Source organism: Ipomoea nil, unplaced genomic scaffold, assembly GCF_001879475.1.
Source record: "Ipomoea nil cultivar Tokyo-kokei standard unplaced genomic scaffold, Asagao_1.1 scaffold1328, whole genome shotgun sequence".
NCBI classification, from domain to species: domain Eukaryota; kingdom Viridiplantae; phylum Streptophyta; class Magnoliopsida; order Solanales; family Convolvulaceae; genus Ipomoea; species Ipomoea nil.
The window spans coordinates 1-8,833 of record NW_017617756.1 but is presented as its reverse complement, the minus strand read 5'-3'; the positions used below and the strand labels follow the sequence as shown (position 1 = coordinate 8,833).

The 8,833-nt window shown below is 35.9% G+C and overlaps 1 pseudogene; it reads left to right on the top strand.

Annotated features, from left to right (window-relative positions):
- Positions 1 to 488: 488 nt before the first annotated feature.
- LOC109185532 lies at positions 489 to 2,481 on the top strand (annotated as a pseudogene).
- Positions 2,482 to 8,833: the final 6,352 nt, after the last annotated feature.

The following is an 8,833-nucleotide window of genomic DNA, read 5'->3' as shown; positions in this document are numbered from 1 at the left end:
TTAGGACGATAGATAGCAAATCCACTAAACTCGAAGAACTTTAGCTGGCATTAACTCATTACAAATAATACTAGAAAAGGAAGGGTGATTACTAGGTTCAAATACAATCATTTTTTATTTTTAATATATTACAAATTTATTATATATAAATTTATTATATTTTGATATATATATATATATATATATATATATATATATATATAATTATTCTTAATGTACTATAACTCAATATATTAAAGTTGAACATACATTAATAATCAATCTTAGTGTCGGTATAAATTTACTGTAATGGTGTACATTGTAGTATTGTATATTTGCCAAGGGATGGCAGTCATGGCACCACCCAAGTTTAGATTTTTTAATTTTTTTTGAAGTCTTGATTTTTTAAAAATACGATTAGGGGTTAGATCAGTTATAAGTTATAACAAAGTGATAATTAGTTTGGAGTATAACCGCTTCACCGCTTCTATAAAATCTTTCTACAAAATGGCTCAAAGCTCATAATCGCAAATTTGCTGTGTCCATTTCCCCCCAAAATTCCCCACAATCGCTAACTGCTATCGCAACGATGTCGTCGGAGGCTGCGGAGGAGAAGAAGGTGACGGTGAGAAGTTCCGATGGAGAGGTGTTCGAGCTGTCGGAGACTGTGGCTCAGCAGTCGGAAACTTTAAAGCACATGATCAGAGACGATTGCGCCGAGAAACTGCATTCCCCTTCCGAACGTTACCGGAAAGATCCTCGCAATGGTGCTTGAATACTGTAAGAAGCACGCCGTGGTTTCGAGTGTGAATGAGCTTATTTCATTCGACATAGACTTTATTAGAGTCGACCAGACTACTCTCTGCGACCTGATACTGGTAATTTTATGATTCTGAAGCTTTAAAATCATTTATATTCCCAAGTTTGTTTGTTGTGATTACATTATTTGTATTTGCATTGCATATCGATGATTATTAGCTTGCTTATTACTGTGAAATAGTAGGAACTCTACGCTAGTTGCTTCGTTTTGACTGTTATGTTTTAACTGTTCTTGATTTTAGCTCAGATCTCTCCGTTTCATGAAAGGCTGGTTTCTTGATTACTAGAAGTTGTGTTAGGTGTAATTGATTAGGTAGTATACTAATTTTGAATTTTCTCCTCTTCATTCCCATAAAAGAAGATAGTTATACCCACTGAATGCTAAATGATGTTAGTGTTCAACTGATGTAGTATTTGATTGTTGTTTTCTGTTGACATGCAAGTATAGATGATGAATAACAATTGTTATTAAAGCATATCGGACACTTGAAAGCTCTATGCCAAAACATTGAAACAATTGTGCTAGTTTTAAGAGCTGAGTTTATCTTCTTTTTCTTCTTCTTTTTTTTCCTTGTGGAAAAAAAAAACAAAAGAAAATGAATACTTTGTGTTCAGACTGATATGGCATATGATTGGTGTTTTCAGGCTTATTCTATTGTGACATTCAAGTATGGATGACAAATGACAATTGTTATTCAAGCATATCAGTACATGGTTAGCATCATGACATCATCTACTGTAGCTAAGATGACACTTGAAATCTCCATTTGCAAAACATTGAAACAGTTGTGCTAGCATAGTTTTGAGAGTTGAGTTTATTGTTTTTTTTTTTTTTTTCTTTTAATTTGTGAAAAAAGTTAATGAATACGTTAGTATTCAGACTGATGTGGTATATGATGGGTGTTTTCAGCTGATTCTCTTGTGACATCTGACATGTAAGTATAGATTATGAATAACGATTGTTATTCAAGCATATCAGTACATGCTTAGCCTCATCTACTGTAGCTAAGATGATTATCACACTTGGAACTACTGGAAAACATTGAAATAGTTGCTAGTCTTGACTCTTTAGAACTGAGTTCATCTTATTATTTTTCTTGTGAAAAAAATTAATTAATACTTGGTTCCCTTTTTAAACTAAAAGGTAGTGCCAATGATGAGTTTCTTCATTTCAAATGTTTAGCCTGGTGGTTTTTATGATTAAAATTGTATCAATGATTACATTTTATGATGAATGTAATACTTATGTTTACTTTAGTTTTAGTTTTCCTTTCTCCCTTCTCTGTTTTCTGTTTTTCAAATGTAAGTAAATGCATTTTCTGTCTTTTTGTTCTTTAATTTTCCATTCTCCCCCTGTTAGTAATTAAACAGTACATATTATCCTTATGATTGTTATTTGATCTTTTAGGCTGCGAACTACTTGTGTATTAGGGGCCTTTTGAAACTGAGTTGCTCAACTTGGCGGAAAACGATCAAGGTCTATTTCTCCGGAAGAATTTTGCAAGAATGGTAATCTCCACAAGAGATCCACACAAGCCCTTTAACATCTTGCATAAATTTACCCCCGAGAAGAATGACAATTTCCAGAAGAGATACTCGCAAGATATTTAACATCATGGATGACTTTACCCCCGAGGAGGAAAGAGGAGAATCTGTCGGGAGAACCAGTGGGCTTTTGAGTGATATGCTATAACTCTCTCCATTTATGGCTGGTTCTGAGTCATGCCTGCAGATGCTGCTGGATAGTTGGTTTTAATCATTTGTTTGATTCACTGAATGCTATATTTCATGATCGTACTGTGCTTTGTTCTTACATATTGACACTATCCTGAATTCTGTTCCTTTTGGTGATCTCTATGAACTTGCTATGGAAATATAGTGCTTATAGCATATGCTAAGCAGCTTAGAAAAGATTATATTAGGAGACTTACTGCAGGCTCCCAGTGGCTTTGTTATAGGTTTTGTGTTACCAAATGAAGCACTTGCAACTGGAATTTTAGATCATAGTTGAACTGCGTTCAACTTTGTACCACATTACGAGTCTGGAAAATTGAAATTTGTCTATTTAGAAAACCCCAGTTACTATATATATGCAATCGATGATATAGGCCATATCCACACAGTTGTGGACTATCATAATACGCCTCAAATATGTATATTGTCAAATGATATGTAATATAATTAAAATGATACGTTAGTTTTGTTATAATGAACCTATTGTATGTATAAAATGAGTTTGAATAGTAAAGAGCTTATATACAGATATGCATTTTATAAATATGAATGTGTTTTGGATGCGTATAAAATGATACATGAAATTAGTGTGTGAGAAAAATGAAATTAAAACAGAGCTCATACCATGGTCCATTTCAAAGATTTACTACTATATAAGAATGCACACAGAATAAACTCTATTTATGTGCAATAACCTCCAAATATTGGTAACAATTGGACCTATAATCTTTTGTTACCCGAAAAGGCTAGAATATGTCATTTTATGCCAATCGTTATACCCTACACCACGGCGCGCGTAGCACTGCGCCGCGCGCCTCCCAAAAACGACGTCGTTTTGGGGAGGCGCCGGTAGGAAGTTGTTGTGATTATGTATATTTGTTCCTACAATTATGTATATTTGTTCATACAATTATGTACATTTTTTATACAATTATGTACATTCTTTTTTATACAATTATGTACATCTGAATCATGAAATTGTTGTGTATTATGTCAAGAGTTGATGTGTATTATGATAAAAGTTTATGTTTATTATGTATTATGTTAGATTATGTGTATTATCTTTTAAAAAAAAATATGTATATTTTGTTATATAATTATGTACATTCATGTATACAATTATGTGTATTCTAGTATAACATTATGTACATTTTTTAACATGAGTTTTTTTTAAGAAAAATTATATTAATTGCCAAACACTGGGACGGGAAATTTCAAAAATAAAAATAAAAATTGAAACGACGTCGTTTGCATCTGAGCGCACAATGCAACGCGCACCGTGTGCAGGATATAAATTGCCCATTTTATGTTAATAGTTGCTAGCCATCTACAATTGGCTCAATCGGGAACCACCTATTAGGCTTCAAGGCAGCTGGAAGTGGCCCTCTACAATGCATCCAAGAACCACTACGTACGCAGTTCGAGAAGCCCTCGCGTGGATCAAAGATCGTGGCCTGACTGGTGTGCGAGTGAGTCGCCGAGTCGGACTGTTTACTTCTTTATGTTATTACGAACTACTAGTATTTGACCCGTGCGCTGCACGGTATGTAAATTAAAAAGTATTAATTGTGTGTATGTTATGTTACAATTTGTGTGAACTAATGCGGTTAAAATTTATATACTACATCTAGAGTTGGAGTCAAAATAGCATGATTATGAAAATAGTTGAAATCAGTGTTACCACTACAAAACATAAGAAATGTGCTATCAACAATTGTACCAATGGGATCATCATTACAGTGCAACAAAAAAATGGTCGGAATAGTAATATCGACTTCACCGTCAGATGAATTCCCAACTACTCCATCACCAATATTTGCAATCCGCAATGATTGTGTAACAAATAAGTTATCATTTACAAAAATAAGCCACCACCCAACGATTAATTAAAAGTAATAACTACAAATTAAAAATATTTAAGTATAACAAATTTTACTTGGAGGATTGTGTCATTCTAGATTTTCAGAGCAAAACTATACTCCCACACCAAGTAAAATTTGCTATACTTAAATACTTTTAATTTGTAATTATTACTTTTAATTAATCGTTGGGTGGTGGCTTATTTTTGTAAATGATAACTTATTTGTTACACAATCATTGTGGATTGCAAATATTGGTGATGGAGTAGTTGGGTATAGTACAATTACCCTTCATTAACTGTTTATAATTATATTAAATAAGCAAATGTTAATAATAAAATATATTATTATGATATGAATCTATCGCATGGAAACTTTTTCCCATATATGTGTGTGTGTGTGTATTTAACTTTTTTTTTTCAACGAAAAACATGTTTTATTGGCGACGAATAGCCCGATGCGTGGCAAAACCCCTTACATCAAAAAATAAGGCCAGCTTAGCCGCAGAAGGCAGTGAGTGTAAAGTATGAAAAATTTTTGAAGTGTTAAAACCGAGGCCAGCTGTTGCAAGAGCGTCCGCAACGTGATTGGCTTCCCTGTAAATATGTCGAATACTGGAACCCCATAAACTAAGAGTGGATCGAACGTAAGAAACTGCTGGCTCAATTCTCCAAGGAATCCTTGTATCGTGCGCAGAGATCAAGTTGGCAAGAGAGAGAGAGTCGACTTCCACAGCAAAAGGAGCCATGGCAAAGGCAGCACACCATTGTACAGCCAGCTGAAGAGATAGAGTTTCCGCTTCCATGGCTGACGAGGCCTCAAAGCGGAAGCATAAGCCTACAATCAGTTGGCCACGAGATCCCCGAACGCATGCTCCACCCGCTGCCCCAGCATCCGAAAAAATAGCATCTGTGTTTAATTTCAATCTTCCTTCGGGTGGGTGAAGCCATTTTACCCAAATTGTTGTACGCTGCAGCGGGGCAGCAAAGCCCGTAACGAGACCAGCCGATACAAGGAAGTCACCATTGCCCCCACTCTTTTTAATCGGGTGAGACAGAGATATTAAAAAGGCCTCCCTCTTAATCATGTGAATGGAGCCGGCTGGTGAAAAAGCAGTACCCTCGTGAAGGCAGACATTGTAGGCCTTCCATAGGAACCATAAGATGAGGCAGGGGAGCAGTTGCGCATAAAACATTGTAGCAGATCTGGCTGGAGCCAATAACCACCATGAGTGACACTGCGAACGTATCGAGCTGGCAACGGCCCTCGACAATGCAAAAATATCAGCAAAATAAATCCAGACATCTTGTACGCTAGCACAACTGAGGAGGCAGTGATCTAGACTGGCAGAATCCCTCCGGCAAAATGGGCATACCGAGGGCATTGAAAAACCAAACCGCTGTAGAGTATCTGGAAACGGCAGCAAACGGCGTAGCAATCTCCACATGAAAATAGACACTTTTGAAGGCAGCCCCCGCCCCAGATACAGGAGGCGGAAAGACAGCGACCACCTGTCGGTCGAAGCGCATTGTATGCTGAATGATTTACTAGACGCCATCTTTTTCTCGGAGGGACAATATGCGGCTGTTTGAGGGGCGCTGGTTCATTCTGATGGCCAGTGGGAGCATCACGATGAATTGAAGATTGAGAACGGCATTCTGAGTCCTGATGCCAAATTTTCGGCACCCCAAGCAATATGGTGGTACAAATTCATGGACTATCCTCTGCGTAAAACCTCCGTAAGAGCCATTATTGATCCAGACTTGTTCGACGAGAGGTAAACTTACGTTGAGCTCCACACACACCCTAGCTACCGACGGGCGGTTAGGTACTAAGGTGGAGGTGTCGACTTTAAGGGGGTTGCCCACCAGATTAGCAATCGAGTAAATGGCCCGCTTGTCGTGGAGATGAGCCGGCAAGCCTTCCAACGCTAGCCAAACAGGAATAATGGGAGACTCAACATCCGGGCGAAAATCTGGCGTCCAGCGAAAGACTCGCATGAGGGATCCTTGATCGACCATGTCTTTCGAAGCCAGCAGCGCTGGAAATCGATCTCATGATCAAAGTTTATCAGAATGTGCCTCTGATCGATCAGGCCTAGAGTGAAGGCGCCACCAAAGCCAATTTGGTCAAAAGTCTTGCGAAGATCAGCCATCGGCGGGCGACTTTTTGCGAATTTGCCTACTAGTGCAAAACGAAACTTCTCAGAGAATTGTTGTACGTCGTCGTCTGAGAAGGAGACCGCGGGCATACCCTTATAACGCCTCGGCGGCCGGAGAGGCGAGGATTCAGATGATTTCGATAGAATATCAGCAAAAGTGCGGTGAGGGGGGCGGCGGCCCCCGGCGGTGCCGCCATCAGAAGCACGCAAAGACAAAGATTGTGTGTATTTAACTTCTGCGGGCTTATAATAAATTTAAATTATATAAAAACGCTTAACGTTAGATAGAGTACTACTTGATTATTGTACATGTGCGATGCACGGATATGACTTATACAGTAATAAAAGTTTAGTAGTTTTTATATTAAATTTGATTTTCATAAAAGTAATCAATTGCAAAAATTTATACTATAGATCCATAATTTCTATACTATAGATCCATAATTTCTATACTGTAGATTCATAGTTTCTAAACTATAAATTCATAATTTCCATACTATAGATTCATAATTTCTATACTATAGATTCATAATTTCTATACTGTATAGTTATCAAATTATGAACATATAGTTCAGTGATTTGTGAATACAGAGTTCAACAATTGAGAATATAAATATTGAAAATTATGAACATAGAGTTCTGTAATTGTGAATATAGAGTTCAAAAATTATGAATTTATAATATAGAAATTATGAATCTATAATATAAAAAGTATGGATTTATAGTAGAAAAATTATGGATCCAATTCCGTATGTACCATGCATAATGCACACAGTTGCACAACATAATTTGCCTAAAACCACTATACAATTAAATATCTATACACAAACATATATGGAATCTGAGCGTAAATTACAAACTATTAAAATTAATATTACAAATTATTAAAATTTGTAATATTGCAATATTATTAAATTTGGAATATTTGAATTTTATATTGAAATTCAATTTCACAATTAAAGTACAATATAAGATACTAATCAGAACTAATAGCTTAGTTTTCAGAATGAACTAATTTCACTTTTGGTCCGACGACTTTAGAGGTTCTATCATTTTTGATGCACAACTTTAAATTTTTTCAATTTTGGTGTCTAATTTTGTTGTTTTTATCAATTTTGGTCCTTTCGACCAAATTGACAGCGAAATATTGCCGAATTTTACATTTTAGGGGCAAAATCGTCATCCAAAGAAAAATATTCAATATCTAAACAAAAGAAAAATCATGTTAAGAGAAATATAAGAGTTTGGCAATCGTCGATGCTATAAATCTCATAGATCTGTGTCTAGTTTCTGTCCGTCTTCTCATTATTCTCATCGATCAAACACCTATAGATATGATTTTAGAGTGATTTTGTTTAGATATTGAAGATGTTTCCTTAGGATGACGATTTTACCCCTAAAAATATAAAATCCGGCAATATTTCGTCGTCAATTTGGTTGAAAGGACCAAAATTGATAAAAACAACAAAGTTAGGCACCAAAATTGAAAACTTTTAAAGTTGTGCACCAAAAGTGATAGATCCTCTAAAGTCGTGGGACCAAAAGTGAAATTAATTCTTTCTAGAATCATCTTCACTCTCACTCACTGCACCTCTGCATCTCGCCTCTCTTAAGCTCACAAACTAAGAACTCTCTAGACACTCCTCACAATACTTAAGCTAAGTTTAGTGATTTACACACTACATATTTTCCATTGGAGATCTACCTCTACTGCTTTTTTTTTTTCTTTTTTTTTTTCTTTTTTTTTTTTTTTTAAGTTAGGGTTCTTTCCTAGCTAATCTCTGAGAAGCAATCCAGAAATTCCAACTGTCTGAGTGGTTTTGTCAGGTATATTAGATTGAAGAAGATGAATATGGCCTACCAAATCTGGAAAATTCAAGACGCAGGTTCGTTTGATATATGGGTCTGTTCTGATGGTCATAAAATTGGTAATATTTTTCTCAAATTGAAAAATTTTCTGGTTTAAGGGGATAATTGCATGCATTCGAATCTGGATAGTCCACTGTAAACTCCTTCATCTCATCTTGAATCTATATATATTTTTAATAGATTTAGTTTAGTTCTCTCATACAATGATCGTATTCACCATTCATCAACTCCAAAGCTATGAATTTTTACGGCTTATCTTATGGGCAGCCATTGATGATCTAATTAAACCTCGGGTTTGCAGTGAAATTATCCACGTTAGATTCGGCTTGAACCTTCGGATCAACTGTTTCCTGTTCATGTTTGTGTTGTTGTTGTTTCAGCTATTATTATTGGTTATGTAGGCTGGGTTGAT